Source organism: Salvelinus fontinalis, chromosome 38 (assembly GCF_029448725.1).
Source record: "Salvelinus fontinalis isolate EN_2023a chromosome 38, ASM2944872v1, whole genome shotgun sequence".
Lineage (NCBI taxonomy): Eukaryota > Metazoa > Chordata > Actinopteri > Salmoniformes > Salmonidae > Salvelinus > Salvelinus fontinalis.
In genome coordinates, this window is record NC_074702.1 from 7081787 (window position 1) to 7099149 (window position 17363).

Genomic DNA, 17363 nt, shown 5'->3' on the forward strand with positions numbered 1-17363 from the left:
ACAGCAAAGGACCTTGTAAAGATGCTGGAGGAAACAGGTACAAAAATATCTATATCCACAGTAAAACGAGTCCTATATCGACATAACCTGAAAGGCCGCTCAGCAAGGAAGAAGCCACTGCTCCAAAACCACCATAAAAAAGCCAGACTATGGTTTGCAACTGCACATGGGGACAAAGGTTGTATGTTTTGGAGAAATGTCCTCTGGTGTGATGAAACAAAAAATAGAACTGTTTGGCCATAATGACCATCGTTATGTTTAGAGGAAAAAGGGGGAGGCTTGCAAGCCGAAGAACACCATCCCAACCGTGAAGCACGGGGGATGGCAGCATCATGTTGTGGGGGTGCTTTGCTGCAGGAGGGACTGGTGCACTTCACAAAATAGATGGCATCATGAGGCAGGAAAATTATGTGGATACATTGAAGCAACAGCTCAAGACATCAGACAGGAAGTTAAAGCTTGGTTGCAAATGGGTCTTCCAAATGGACAATGACACCAAGCATACTTCCAAAGTTGTGGCAAAATGGCTTAAGGACAACAAAGTCAAGGTATTGGAGTGGCCATCACAAAGCCCTGACCTCAATCCTATCAAAAATGTGTAGCGTGTGCATGCAAGGAGGCCTACAATCCTGATTCAGTTACACCAGCTCTGTCAGGAGGAATTGGCCAATATTCACCCGACCTATTGTGGGAATCTTGTGGAAGGCTACTTGAAACGTTTGACCAATGTCACGTTCCTGACCTATTGTTCCTTTTTCTTTTATTTATTTAGTTGGTCAGGGCGTGAGTTGGGGTGGGTTGTCTTTGTGTGTTTTTGTATTGTCTAGGGTGTTGTATGGTTTAGGGGGTTAAGTAGAGTAGATGGGTTAGTGTTCAGTGTAGGTGTCTAGGAAAGTCTATGGTTGCCTGAATTGGTTCTCAATCAGAGACAGCTGGTTATTGTTGTCTCTGATTGGGAGCCATATTTAAGGCAGCCATAGGCTTTAGCTTTTTGTGGGTAATTGTCTATGTGTAGTGTTTGTGTCAGCACTATCTGTATTATTAGCTTCACGGTTGTCAGTTTTGTTATTTTGTTAGTTTGTGATTAGTTGTTCGTTTCTTGTTTGTTTTTTCTCTCTTCTTAAAATAAAGAAGATGTATTTTGCACACGCTGCGCCTTGGTCCAATCTCTCACAGCAAGACGATCGTGACAACCAAAGTTAAACAATTTAAAGGCAATGCTACCAAATATGAATTGAGTGTATATAAACTTCTGACCCACTGGGAATGTGATGAAAGAAATAGAAGCTGAAATAAATCATTCTCTCTACTATTATTCTGACATTTCACATTCTTAAAATAAAGTGGTGATCCTAACTGACCTAAGACAGGGAAATTTTACGAGGAATAATGTCAGGAATTGTGAAAAAATGAGTTTAAATGTATTTGGCTAAGGTGTATGTAAACTTCCGACTTCAACTGTATATACTAGGCAGTGTCAGAGGAAGGCCCAAACAATTGTCAAATACTCCAGTCACCCAAGTCATAAGACTGCTGAACAATTAATCAAATGGCCACCCGGACTAATTGCATCAACCCCACCCTTGTTTATACACTGCTGCCACTCGCTGTTTATTATCTATGCATAGTCATCTTACTGATCATCTAGCTGATCTAGGGTGTAATCATTAGTCTTTCCAAGCCAAACTTATACACAATGACCGCTAACCGCTACACACAACCTACATCATCATCAAGTCATAGTCTACATAGCTACTAGTACTAACACATTAGTAAACCCGCTACAATCATCCAGTACAGTGTGCAGTCAGCAGAAAGCAGTTGAGCAGTTATACCGGCAGCCCCCGGTGGCAACAAATTAATAACGGCCCCTGGTGGCAACAAATTAATAAAACCAAAAGCTTACCTTGACTTGGAAGAGTTCCAGTGTTGGTTATCCATAGCCACCTAGCTAACATAGCATCCCTCTCTGTTTAAGCAGGGAATTTGAGTAGGTTAAACTAGTTAGCTGCATTCGAAGCTAGCTAAATAAGTGAAAGTGAAAAAAATATATACTATGAAATATACAGTAGCTCTCTCTCTCTCTCTATTGTTTCTCCATTTTGGAGAAATGTCAAAACTGTTCAACTATTTATTGTCTTTTTCTCTCTTTGAGTCAAGACCGAGACTGCTCTTCTTTGGGTTACGGAGGCTCTCCGCACTGCCAAAGCGGACTCTCTCTCCTCTGTTTTCATCCTCTTAGATCTATCCGCTGCCTTCGACACCGTGAATCATCAGATCCTCATCTCCACCCTCTCAGGGCTGGGAGTCTCAGGCTCTGCACGCTCTTGGATTGCATCCTACCTGGCAGGCTGCTCCTACCAGGTGACATGGAGAGGATCTGTGTCTGCACCACGTACTCTCACTACTGGTGTCCCGCAGGGCTCGGTTCTAGGCCATCTCCTTTTCTCTTTATACACCAAGTCACTTGTCTACGTCATATCCTCATAAGGGCTCACCTATCATTGCTATGCGGATGACACCCAACTACCTTTCTCCTTCCCCCTTTTGACACCCAGGTGGCGACACTCATCTCTGTGTGCCTGGCAGATATCTCAACTTGAATGTCGGCCCACCACCTCAACCTCGACAAGACGGAACTGCTCTTCCTCCAGGGGAAGGCCTGCCTGCTCAAAGACCTCTCCATCACGGTTGACAACTCCACAGTGTCGCCCATCCACAGTGCAAAGAACCTTGGCGTGACCCTGGACAACACCATGTCATTCTCTGCAAACATGAAAGCAGTGATCTGCTCCTGCAGGTTCATGCTCTACAACCTCCATAGAGTACGACCTCACCTTCCGCAGGAAGCGACACAGGTCCTAATCCAGACACTTGTCCTCTCCCATCTGGACTCCTACAGCTCGCTGTTGGCTGGGCTCCCTGCTTGTGCCATCAAACCCCTGCAATTTATCCAGAATGCTGCAGCCCGCCTGGTTTTCAGCCTTCCCAGGTTCTCTCATGTCACCCTGCTCCTCCGCATACTCCACTGGCTTGCAGTCAAAGATTGCATCCACTACAAGACCATGGTGCTTACCTATGGAACAGCAAGAGGAACTGTCTCTCCCTACCTTCAGGCTATGCTCAAACCCTACAACCCAACTCAAGCACTCCATTCTGCCACCTCTGGTCTCTTGACCCTCCCACCCTTACAGGAGGGCAGCTCCCGCTCAGCCCAGTCAACGCTCTTCTCTGTCCTGGCACCCAAATGGCGGAACCAGCTTCCCCCCGAAGCTAATATATTTAGTATAGTTTTATCTTGAAAGGATACCTTTTTAGATGTTTCACAATTTTTTTATTTCTGAAATTCACTGAGGATTTGGATCACAGAGGGGGAAGGCTGTGGCTTACCTTCTATGCCATTTGTGGTCTGTTGGCCTGGTAAACTGCCCTTAGTGGCTTGGGATCCTATTTCAATCATGAGTTGAAGTTTGAGTCCCTTAGTTAATACTACATAAAGTGGCATTAATGTTGTTACTGTAACTATTGTGTTCTGTCATATCATTCATCTTTAGTATCAGAACTGAGGATGCAAAGCACTTAAAGGCAAGTTTACCAGGCCAACATACCTGGATTTATATTATTCAGACCACTGAATAATGTAAATCCATGCCCTGACACACAGGTCTATGAAGGACAAATATAGTTCTTTAGGGCAGTGGTTCTCCACCTTTTTCAGGTACTGTGCCACCAACTGAATTTTGCTCTGCCCGGAGTCCATCTGAAGTACCCCCTCATGTGCATTTTACCAGTAGGCCTATGGTCTCATGCGTGTTCTCAAGTACCCACTGTGGACAGACCAAGTACCCCTGGGGGTCCTAGTACACCAGGTTGGGAACCACTGTTCTAGGGAATGTGTAATAAACCATTTCACTGGTGTTCATGGATACTCATTGTTTCATTGGAAGTAGAGTATCCCACATGACAGATACAAAATGTATATACCCAGATAAATGTGTGACACCAGAAAGGTGCCAATAAATGCAACACAAAATATAAATTCATTTATATAAAGATTTATTTGAGAAAGTTAAAAAAAGTAAAAGTAAATATTTCATGATCCTTTTCTCCAACACTTGAGTACTGGTATCTGTCACAATGGCGTGTATAAGTGGCAGAGGAAGTCAGGCGCAGGAGAGTCAAATAGAGTGTAGAATGGAGTACTTTAATTAAAGTCCCAGTAATCTGCTCCATAACACTCACTTAAAAAAAATATGAAACAAATCTGGGTACGAAGACCCGTCGCACACCTATACACAATTAACACAACACATGACAACGAACAATCTCTGACAAACACATGAAGGGAAACAGAGGGTTAAATACACAACAGGTAATGAATGGGATTGACAACAGGTGTGTGGGAAGACAAGACAAAACCAATGGAAAATGAAAAATGGATCAATGATGACTAGAAGACCGGTGAAGTCGACCGCCAAACACCGCCCGGACAAGGAGAGGCAACGACTTCGGCAGAAGTCGTGACAGTATCGAATAGAGTATTACAGCCTCATAATGTACAGCAGGGTTCCCCAAACTCGGTTCTGTGGCCCACCCTGGGTGCATACTGTATATAATGTTTGCCCTAGCACTACACAGCTGATTTAAATTCGTTATTTGAATGAGTTTGGGAAACCCTGCTTTACAGCATAAATATACTTGTAAACAGACTTACTGCATCTCACAAACACTAGCATTAGAAATACAGTATTGACATAGACAAATAGCACAGTACAACATAACGCTTTTACATACAGTACAGTGGTGGTGAAGGCTAGGATAAATCCTTTTCATTAGGGAGATGGATGGCACAAATAATTTACGAACCCAGGTTGATTTTCAGTAGTGGGGTCCTGTACCATCATCTTGATGGTAATAACTTGTATTATAAATCACTACATTCCTCCCTCAGCCATGTGCAGACCAGACTCATATGAAGTTTCAAAGGTGTAATGGGTGTTATAGAACATGTGTAAATTATAATTAATTGGTGGGTTAAAGTGCATCAACTTCTGAATAAGCTTATCTCTGCTTGATTAATAACTGTCCATATTTTCCCTTTTTGCCCCATTCAAAATACCCTGGTAGATGCGTCATGGGTAAAACATTTGTATTTCCATACTTATTCCTAAGAATAAGAGTAGGCTTTAGCCGGCTGGTGTCAGTATTAGAGGACCAAAAATTATCCAAGGCACTGGTTTAACGGTACTGATTTACAAGAATCTGAATATGAAAATGTATTAAAAGATTACAACTTTAAGAAGAAGAGTTAAAGTGATGGAATTAAGGCAGCGATAATGCAGCAGCATGCTGATCTGGGGGTTTGAGTAGTCCTGAGTGCTGTCCCTGTCACTTTCTCTGGTGGTTGGGTCCAAATAGCTTGGTTAAGGGATGGGTAGTCCTGAGTGCTGTCCCTGTCACTTTCTCTGGTGGTTGGGTCCAAATAGCTTGGTTAAGGGATGGGTAGTCCTGAGTGCTGTCCCTGTCACTTTCTCTGGTGGTTGGGTCCAAATAGCTTGGTTAAGGGATGGGTAGTCCTGAGTGCTGTCCCAAAAAAGGAAAGAGATAGGGAAGAGAGAATGAAAAGGATGTAGCAAGCAGTATCTACAAATGTCTGGTGTTTAGGTCCTCAGTGACATCATAATCACAGTATCTACAAATGTCTGGTGTTTAGGTCCTCAGTGACATCATAATCACAGTATCTACAAATGTCTGGTGTTTAGGTCCTCAGTGACATCATAATCACAGTATCTACAAATGTCTGGTGTTTAGGTCCTCAGTGACATCATAATCACAGTATCTACAAATGTCTGGTGTTTAGGTCCTCAGTGACATCATAATCACAGTATCTACAAATGTCTGGTGTTTAGGTCCTCAGTGACATCATAATCACAGTATCTACAAATGTCTGGTGTTTAGGTCCTCAGTGACATCATAATCACAGTATCTACAAATGTCTGGTGTTTAGGTCCTCAGTGACATCATAATCACAGTATCTACAAATGTCTGGTGTTTAGGTCCTCAGTGACATCATAATCACAGTATCTACAAATGTCTGGTGTTTAGGTCCTCAGTGACATCATAATCACAGTATCTACAAATGTCTGGTGTTTAGGTCCTCAGTGACATCATAATCACAGTATCTATGAATGTCTGGTGGTCAGGTCCTCAGTGACATCATAATCACAGTATCTATGAATGTCTGGTGGTCAGGTCTTCAGTGACATCATAATCACAGTATCTATGAATGTCTGGTGGTCAGGTCCTCAGTGACATCATAATCACAGTATCTATGAATGTCTGATGGTCAGGTCCTCAGTGACATGATCACAGTATCTATGAATGTCTGGTGGTCAGGTCCTCAGTGACATCATAATCACAGTATCTATGAATGTCTGATGGTCAGGTCCTCAGTGACATGATCACAGTATCTATGAATGTCTGGTGGTCAGGTCCTCAGTGACATTATAATCATAAGCTATAGGCAAGTCTGTTGTTACAGCCTGATAGAGAACACACTCACCCTTATATGACATGGTTTTCTATTCTGCGCTTCTTGATACACCTGTAAGCAATGATGCCAATGCAAACAACGACCAGGACAGAGATCAGTAAACACCACCACAGTTCACCCCCTTAAGAACAACAGATAAAAACACTAAATTATTGAATAAGTATGTATCATATTACAATTGGAGGACTAATTATTTACAATGAGGAATCATAAAACAATCAACGGATTAATAAAATTACAAAAGAGAGACGGTAACATTTGCAAAGCCACTGAGGAGTATATTAGTCTGTCAGAGTGGAGCAGCATTGCTGCGCTGTGTATTTCTGCACTCACCAGGATGTCCATATTGAGCAGCAGCTCCAGTGAAGTCTGAACCTGCCACCAAGACAAATAACTCAACAGCCAGACTGCAGATGTCTTTGTTAGGGATTCACTCAACTGTACACAGGACAATTAAGTCTCAGTAATATAGCTAGGATGGGAATCAATCCGAGTGTCAATTTGGACAATGCTCCATTTTAAGGTAGTTTTCAATTGAGCCACCATGAATGTGAAACATTGCCTTAAAAACGTGCATTGTGGGCAAAGCTCAATCAGACTGAATCCCGGCCTTAGTGTTCAATTCAGCAAGGGACACTGCATAAATAGTGCTGTGTAAAATGACCATAAGATTCTCTACAGCCAGTTTGTGAAAATAATACAGAATGTTTGAATGAATGACTCACCATTCACAGTAGTTGGTGCGATGCCGATGATAGGGCAATCTGAAATAGCAGAACAGGGCTGATTGGCCTACATGCAACAATTGACAGACGGATCACATATGGAAATGTGTTTTTGGTTTGATGATAGATTTTTTTTCATACTCTATAATATAGAAAAAATATATATAATATATATTTTTTTTCATACTGGTAACTTCCTATAGCCCCCTGGGATTATAGACACCCAGGACCATCGATTTGTTCACTCTACCCACTAGCATTTCATTCACGTTGTACTATCTTGGGCCTTCACAGAGACACTCACTGGCTTGTTCATAGTTGGTAATGGCTGTGCTGTTGGCCTCCAGGGCAGGCTGGATGCTCTCTGAGACGTTTCTGCACACAGTGTAATAATAATCCAGACTACACATGGTGCACCTCCCAGAAGGAGGATAGGGGGTGGAGGTGCATTTCTGGAAAGGACCTGGCACCAGCAGATTCTGGTTCAGGTCACCATTAAGATCAAAACATTTCGTCACCTCTGGGCATTTTGTGTGATAACACTGGAAACACATGTCCTTCATTGCAACTGAGAGAAACAGTGAGATGTATTCACACAAACAGGCAGAGGAGGATTACACTGTTGACCAGAACAGACAACTCATCGGCCATCCAGTGGAATAGAGACAAAGTATTACCAGTATCATGTTAACTTTGGTTTTAATCACACATACATACACATATACATTAGATTGTTCAATGTAAAGATCATTCTATAGCTGGGGGGGGTGACATGTTTCTCATGTGAGGCATTAATACTGATGAATGACAGAGTGTGTTGACATACCTACCTTTTTCAAATCCAACCTGTGAAATAATGGACCAGGAATATTATTCTAACTCAAACACTACAAATTCCTGCAATCATTTGTCATACCATCTCTTCGAGTATGAGTTTTAGGACATTCTTAATTAACTTTATGAAATTCCTAACAGGAAAGGAATAAAGCTCTTCCTTCCTGTTTTTACTGACCTTTTGCATTTGAAGGACAGCATGAGATAATATAATAATTTCAGTCTAGCAAGGAACACAACAAACAGCATGACGGTCTCTCTGTTTGTCTGCGGCATAGGATCTCTGCAGGCTACCTGCTAGAATTCTCCCCCCTCCCTTCTAATTTCCTTAATTTTGTGGCTAGAGTCAAACACTTGTGAAATACTTTCTATAGATCAAACTTCACGCCATTATAGGCAACCGAAATGAATAATTAATGTATGTGTTATATTAAACAGAGGAGGGAGTAAAATGTTGGCAAGCAATAAACATTTCACAACAACTATGGCTGAATTATTATCCTTACACTTTCAAAAATACTAGTCGAATAAGACATTGGAGAAATGACGAATTTTGGCAAAGTATTTTGTGTGTGTGTGTGTGTGGGGGGGGGGGGGGGGGGGGGGGTTCGCCCAGAGCGCCATACAAGCTAGAACCGCCACATACACTTGAAACAAATAGTCAAACCGAAAACTGCAGACAAAAATGATATCTTCGACTAAGATCAGTGGGTTAAACTGACAACGGAGTGAAGAGCAGAAATCTCAACTAGCAAGTCGCAGCAAAGAATAACGCAAAGAGGGGGATTCTGGCAGGGGGGGATTCTCGGTACAACACCGGAACACGTGGTTCGAAGCATTCCAGTATCTATCTGCAGGTTGGCATTTATTGTCATGAATCTTAGCTTGGAGGCAGTTCTGCAGAGATGTCAGCCACAAAGTCATAAAATCGGATTTTAAACCTAACCTTAACCACACTGCTAACCCTAATGCCTAACTCGAACGTTAAATGAAGACCAAAAACCGCTGTCTCAGAGAAGAAATCGCTCAGTTCTGCATACAGGGCAAGATTCATGACAAACGTCAACCTGCTCCCTATCCTGGCGCGTAGACTCTGAAACCGCAACAAGTTTATCGAGTTGGGTCAGACTGGCCAAAAACAATCTAGAGCAGGGGTGTCAAACATACGGCCCGCGGGCCGGAACCGGCCCCCAAGGAGGTTCGATCAGGCCCGCAGGATAATTTGAAAGTGGAAAAAATGCATAAAAGACATGGAATTAATATTTTTAATTCGCTGCAATTCATGGATTATCCGCTAAGGGGCGCACTCTTTCCATCAGAGTAGAAGACAAGCCGCATCACTGAGACAGACTGAAAACAGCAGACGGTATCAATGCGCCATCTGCTGCTTGTTACGACGTTGTTAATACCTTGGTCTCTACCTCTCCGCTACACCCTCATTAGCCAAAATGTCGTTATCCAAACGGAGAAAAGTAGATAAGGAGTGTAGAATTTTCAAAGAAAAATGGACCACGTCCTATTTATTTACAGAGATGCACGGAAAACCTTCGTGCTTGGTGTGTTTGCAACAAGTTTCGGTATTGAAGGAATATAATATTCGACGCCACTACGAGACTCATCACAGCGAAAAATATGACGGCTTGCAAGGACAACTGAGAAGAGATAAGATTAACGAATTGCTGGCGGGTCTGAGGAAACAGCAGTCAACTTTCATCCAGAGCCGAGAAGTCAGTGAAGCAGCGGTAAAAGCCAGCTACCTAATTGCTAGGTAGGTCTGGACAGATTTTATCAGTATCTACTACCAGGGTACCCCAAATTAACAGCCCTGGCTGCTAAAATTTTGTGCATGTTTGGGACAACCTACCTTTGTGAACAAATTTTCTCAGTGATGAATATCAATAAAACCAAAAAGCGTTCAAGGCTCACAAACAAGCACTTAAATGACATTCTGAAAGTGACAGCTAGTCAGGACATGACACCTGGTGTTGATGCACTTGTACAGGCCAAAAGATGCCAAGTTTCAGGAACAAATACAAGTCCAGACTAGACTAACACCTTTAAAATGCTGCCTTAGATACTGTTTGCATTGAAAGAATACAGCTCTGTGAAGATGAATCCTTACTGTGGTGATTTAAAAAATGTGCACTTTAATGTTAGTCAGCAGCTTCAAAACAAAAGTTGTGTGATGGAATTCTACTGTTCATACAACTCCATAAATTTTCAGTATGTATTGTATGTGTATGTATGTTTCATGTATGAAGTTTACAGATTTACAGGACAGGCGAACACTTTCTTCATTACACATTTAAAATCACTCTCCTTAGTTTGTAAGGTGTACGCAGGGATTACATTTAGATTTTATATGCGTATGTGTAAGTGGTTTAAAAATTCCTTTCTTTAAAAGTCTCATTTAATCTTAAAGTGCATTACTATATTTTTCAGTACCAATTAAAGTTTTGTGCCTTTGTACAATCAGTGGGATCAGTTGCAATGCATATTTGTGAATGATAAAAGTAAATTGCACATTTGTCTAAGGAAATATGAGGTGTTTCATGAAATGTTTTGTAAAAGGATAGTTCATTAAATTTCAATATTTTCCTAATGTTCTTGTGCTTCTTTACACCAAAACAAAGGAAAGACATGATATTTTGGTTATTTATAGCAGAGTATGGTATAATTTTAATGGTCCGGCCCACTTGACATCTCCCTAGGCCGTATGTGGCCCACGATGCGAAATGAGTTTGACACCCCTGATCTAGAGGCTATCAGAACAGTACGATATATCCAAATAAATTGGCTATATAGGCTCAATATGACTCTGATATTTCCGGTTATATTCCATGCAAAATAAAATGATATAGTCTACGTCTACAAGCGTGGTCGACCTTGACATGTGATACAATTCCATAACAAGGTCTAGAAACACCATGAAAGACAGCGGTACTCTATAACAACATTCAACGACCCAACCGATACAATGAAAATAAACTCACCTTGCGGTTGTATTCTTTGGTACCGGCCCAGTATTTTCTGGCTACTGTTATCTACCGGTGCGTGCAGCCCTACTTACTACCCTCTCCGCTTCTAGCCTACTTCAAATTACATGCTGAACAGACCGCACGAGTACTTTTTTGTCCATCCACTCCGCTCAGGACACGCGGGTTGACATATAAAAACAAACTCTGAACCACTTATATTAATTTGGGGACAGGTCGAAAAGTATTAAACATTTATGGCAATAGCTAGCTTTCTGTTGCTAGCCAATTTGTCCTGGGATATAAACATTGGGTTGTTATTTTATCCTCCTCTCTCCTCTCCTGCTTCAGGCTTCTTCTTTGGACTGTATCTACTACTACTCATGCAGGTCCAGGATTTGTTTCAGCCTGGGTTCGTTTGCGTTTCACACATGTTTTATAGCACCAAATGCTCCAGGATGAGATCTAACAGCAGCAGCTGCATAGCTCAGGACACCTGACAGTTAGTTTTAGCTTCTTTGGTTCTGCTGCCACCTTCTGGTCAGTCGAGCGTTGGAAAAGTAAACTGATGTCTTGGCTCTTTCTGGCCCTCGCCCTGGCTCAGGCTGAAAGTGGTGAGTTGTCCTGTAATGCCATTGCTGCAGACTCTGTAGTATGCACCACTTATTTAGCTACATTGTATGGATACTCAACTATTTTTGTCCATGTTCAGAAGCAGGCTACTGCACCTTGCATGTAGCTTGGTAACCGTAGCGTTTCTGCTTTAGCCAGCAACTCATCATGCATGACAATGCCAAATAAGTCTTTAAAGCAGTAACAAGCTGGTAAATGTGCTACAGGTACTGTTCCTTTTCCCAATGAGTGTCATTATTACTGCTAATTAGAGATGAGTCCTGGGGGATTGCAGTGAGCTGGCTTGTTGTTTAACAGGCAGCCTGCTCCATGGGGAGGGTAGGCCACTGTATCTGCTGCTAGGTTTAGGAACAGAACCTTACAATTGGCCTCTCTGTGTGGTAACCTACAGTACCATAGTCTGCTGTGTGTGTAGCCATATGTAACTGGGAGGCAGGGGAAGTACTATTGTGTCAAAGTTGATGGTACACCTAATGTCCAACCATGATGATTATATTTATGGGATCCTGAGTGGCGCAGCGGTCTGAGGCAGTGCATCGCAGTGCTAGAGGCGTCACTACAGACCCGGGTTTGATCCCAGGCTGTATCACAACCGGCCGTGATCGGGAGTCCCATAGGGCGGCACACAATTGGCCGGGTTAGGGGAGGGTTTGGCTGGGGTACGCCGTCATTGTAAATAAGAATGTGTTCTTAACTGATTTGCCTAGTTAAATAAAGGTTACATTTAAATATATATTTGAGATAGGGGTTGGCTTTTATTGTCGTTGTGTGCCCAGTTCATCTCAAATAATGCCATTGGCAAACTCAATAGAGGTCCAATTCAATTACTCACATTTCAGTAGTTTACACAGTAGTATACAAAAATAATCATGCTAAAATCAGAGACTCCCCTCAGTGTTTTCAGAGTAAACATTGTGAACACTTGACAGCCTGTTGAATTTGGCTGCTGTGTGTTGATATTGAGCTGCTCAGATTTCACCCCAGCCCTATAGGGTAGGAATCTCCTTCTCCTATTGATGGTAGGCCATGCTAGATGTTTCTGGAACGTACTGGTCTCATGCTGTGTACATAACAGTGTCACTATCTGGATCCACTGTGTCTGTTGACCTTTCCATTGGTTGAGGTTCATCACCCACCACTCCGAAAGAGTTCCTCATAGATAGATGTTTTATGTGAGTTTCCAATCTCTATACGTTTTTCTTTTTGTATACAGTAATGGTTGAGGCTCTGTCTGGGGGAACTCAACCCTCTGGTACACAATTCTGTATGGATCATCAACTAAAGGTAAAATGTTCAGGACCAGTTTATAAAGTCAACATTTTCAGCCTGTGTCATATTTTTAACAAGGAAATTGTTAGTTTATGCAGTGTGGAACAACATTTGATCTCTTTGTTATTAATATGCCATTGTGTTCATATTGTTATGTAATGTTTAGTCAAATATGGCCGCGGCTGTTTCCCAAAGGTCCAGTCATCCTGTGTCTTTCGGCCTGCCACACTGTTACAGGGAAAGATGGTAGCATTACTTATATTACTGTGAGGCTACTTGATTGAATATAGGGCCTAGTCATTCTGCGGTTCCCACCCATTGCCCAATCTCTTCATCTTCAGAAATACAAATATTTGTTTACCTGTATCTCACTCTTATTGTCATTTGTGCAAACATTCCACTACCTCACTGAATGTAGAGAAGACTGAATGGAGAGAGCTTCTGCCCTATGTAGTCTTTGATAATCACAAAGATATGAAACAGGACTAAACCTCACTACAAGGTTGTTTTTCTACCATGTTACGAAGTTGATATGATGCCATAGGGTAATCCCAAGGATCTAAACGTCCATAAAGGTCAGTTAAAGGTCATTGTGTGGAATGGACGTACAATAACAAGATTCACAGCGCCTTGATTGGTGTGCCCACTCACAGATATGCTCCTGAGTGGCGCAGCGGTCTAAGGCATTGCATCTCAGTGCAAGAGGTGTCACTGTAGTCCCTGGTTTGAATCCAAGCTGCATGGCTGTGATTGGAAGTCCCATAGGGCAGTGCACAAGTGGCCCAGCATCGTCCAGGTTTGGCCGGGGTATGCTGTCATTGTAAATAAGAATTTGTTCTTAACTGACTTGCCTAGTTAAATAAAGGTTACATTTAAACAATTAAGAAATATATATATACAAATATCATGTCTCTCATGTTTGAGTAGGTACAAGTTGCAACTAATCACTGGTTCAGGGTTTGATGTTTTCATGTTAACGTGTATTTGAAAGTTCACCTGTGTTTGAGTCATTTGAAAAGATTACGTAAAAGAGATTTTTTCCAAGACAGAAAACATTTCTACTCTGAGAATGTATTTCTCTCTGATATACAGTCGTGGCCAAAAGTTTTGAGAATGACACAAATATACATTTTGACAGTCTCCTGCCTCAGTTTGTATGATGGCAATTTGCATATACTCCAGAATGTTATGAAGAGTGATCAGATGAATTGTAATTAATTGCAAAGTCCCTCTTTGCCATGCAAATGAACTGAATCCCCCCCAAAACATTTCCACTGCATTTCAGCACTGCCACAAAAGGACCAGCTGACATCATGTCAGTGATTCTCTCGTTAACATAGGTGTGAGTGTTGACGAGGACAAGGCTGGAGATCACTCTGTCATGCTGATTGAGTTCGAACAACATACTGGAATCTTCAAAAGGAGGGTAGTGCTTGGAATCATTGTTCTTCCTCTGTTAACCATGGTTACCTGCAAGGAAACATGTGCTGTCATCATTGCTTTGCACAAAAAGGGCTTCACAGGCAAGGATATTGCTGCCAGTAAGATTGCACCTAAATCCACCATTTACCGGATCATCAAGAACTTCAAGAAGAGCAGTTCAATTGTTGTGAAGAAGGCTTCAGGGCATCCAAGAAAGTCCAGCAAGCGCCAGGACCGTCTCCTAAAGTTGATTCAGCTGCGGGATCGGGGCACCACCAGTACAGAGCTTGCTCAGGAATGGCAGCAGGCAGGTGTGAGTGCATCTGCACGCACAGTGAGGCGAAGACTTTTGGAGGATGGCCTGGTGTCAAGATGGGCAGCAAAGAAGCCACTTCTCTCCAGGAAAAACATCAGGGACAGACTGATATTCTGAAAAAGGTACAGGGATTGGACTGCTGAGGACTGGGGTAAAGTTATTTTCTCTGATGAATCCCCTTTCCGATTGTTTGGGGCGTCTGGAAAAGATGCCCCAAACAAAAAGAAGACAAGGTGAGCGCTACCATCAGTCCTGTGTCATGCCAACAGTAAAGCATTCTGAGACCATTCATGTGTGAGGTTGCTTCTCAGCCAAGGGAGTGGGCTCACTCACAATTTTACCTAAGAACACAGCCATGAATAAAGAATGGTACCAACACATCCTCCGAGAGCAACTTCTCCCAACCATCCAGGAACAGTTTGGTGATGAACAATGCCTTTTCCAGCATGATGGAGCACCTTGCCATAAGGCAAAAGTGATAACTAAGTGGCTCGGGGAACAAAACATCAATATTGTGGGTCCATGGCCAGGAAACTCCCCAGACCTTAATCCCATTGAGAACTTGTGGTCAATCCTCAAGAAGCGGGTGGACAAACAAAAACCCACACATTCTGACAAACTCTAAGCATTGATTATGCAAGAATGGGCTGCCATCAATCAGGATGTGGCCCAGAAGTTAATTGACAGCATGCCAGGGCGGATTGCAGAGGTCTTGAAAAAGAAGGGTCAACACTGCAAATATTGACTCTTTGCATCAACTTCATGTAATTGTCAATAAAAGCCTTTGACACTTATGAAATGCTTGTAATTATACTTCAGTATTCCATAGTAACATCTGACAAAAATATCTAAAGACACTGAAGCAGCAAACTTTGTGCAAATTAATATTTGTGTCATTCTCCAAACTTTTGGCCACGACTGTAGTATGATAATGATTATCTTTTTCATAAAATTACTGTGAACTAAGGCCTGATTACTGTAACATGGCCAACATAGCATTCCCACACACAATACTCTGGGCTTGTATGAGACACACAAACGCAGAGCGTATGCACCTGATCTAACACCTGTACAGGTAACCTCCCAGGAGGGAGGGAGGGAGGGAGGGAGAGAGGACACATACACTCTTCTCCTGCTGAACGTACTGCTGTTACATACTCTACTCCACATCCAAAAAGGAAACACAATTCAGTAAGTACGTTTATCTTTGGTTTGGTTGTGGTTAGAACTGTGTTGGTTGTGGCCTCCATAATGGTTAGAACTGTGTTGGTTGTGGCCTCCATAATGGTTAGAACTGTGTTGGTTGTGGCCTCCATAATGGTTAGAACTGTGTTAGTTGTGCCCTCCATAATGGTTAGAACTGTGTTGGTTGTGCCCTCCATAATGGTTAGAACTGTGTTGGTTGTGGCCTTCATAAATGGTTAGAACTGTGTTGGTTGTGGCCTCCATAATGGTTAGAACTGTGTTGGTTGTGGCCTCCATAATGTTTAGAACTGTGTTGGTTGTGGCTTCCATAATGGTTAGAACTGTGTTAGTTGTGACCTCCATAATGGTTAGAACTATGTTGGTTGTGACCTCCATAATGGTTATAACTGTGTTGGTTGTGGCCTCCATAATGGTTAGAACTGTGTTGGTTGTGGCCTCCATAATGGTTAGAACTGTGTTAGTTGTGAACTCCATAATGGTTAGAACTGTGTTGGTTGTGACCTCCATAATGGTTAGAACTGTGTTGGTTGTGGCCTCCATAATGGTTAGAACTGTGTTAGTTGTGACCTCCATAATGGTTAGAACTGTGTTGGTTGTGACCTCCATAATGGTTAGAACTGTGTTGGTTGTGGCCTCCATAATGGTTAGAACTGTGTTGGTTGTGTGTTGTTGCTCTGTCAATTGCATCATTATCTAATAAGGCTTGACAGTGTGTTGCTTTTTACATTTTGAAGTAAACAATGATCTGTCTCACAGAATAATATTTATAGTACTTTAAAAAGCCACCATTTTCAATTTATGAATAGTTAATCTATGAAAAATCCATCACTAATGTGCAAGGACAGAGTATTAAAAATGGACTAATGAACTAATTCAAATGAATAAGATATTCAGAATAGACAGGAGTGTATTTAGAGGAGACAGTCCCAGGAATTTGTAACCAATGTATATTCATATAGTCAAATAATTCTGTGATTGGTGATTATGACCATAAACCCCAGAATCACCACGCTCAGACAGGCAGATTGCATGACACACCTCAAGGCCAAACCCAAATGAGAAGTCAAATCTTCGGAAGCCATGCAAATGACTTAGAGAGGAAAGTATTTTACAGAAGCAATGATAGGAAAGCAGTGGTTTTGAAAGAGAGGAGGAGGGAGAGGGAGAGAGAAGAGGGAGAGAGTAGGTGGAGAGAGAGGAGGAAAAGAGTACGGTAGAAAGGCAAATATAACCGAGAGAAAGATAGAGAGATGGAGAAAGAGCGTGACATAACATATCAATTAAAGTGCATGTTTTTCTCAGCATGTTGTCCTTTACCCCCAGTGGGCTTACTCCATGGGGCAGGTAACTAGGTGGGTAACTAGGGCGGTAGCTAGGCAGCTGTGAGCTCACAGCCTCAGAGGAGGAAGCATTAAAGAATATACCCTAGT

The 17363-nt window shown here is 42.1% G+C and overlaps 1 long non-coding RNA gene across 2 annotated transcripts; it reads right to left on the reverse strand.

Annotated features, from left to right (window-relative positions):
• Positions 1-4114: 4114 nt before the first annotated feature.
• On the reverse strand, positions 4115-11555 carry LOC129837987 (uncharacterized). Of its 2 annotated transcripts, XR_008756796.1 has the most exons (5): positions 11106-11555; positions 7279-7317; positions 6887-6928; positions 6563-6604; positions 4115-5583 (listed from the first exon to the last, which is right to left on the reverse strand). It is a non-coding gene; the product is annotated as an uncharacterized LOC129837987 (long non-coding RNA). The 2 variants fall into 2 exon arrangements; XR_008756795.1 differs by having other exon boundaries at positions 6887-7317.
• Between the last annotated feature and the right edge of the window lie 5808 nt (positions 11556-17363).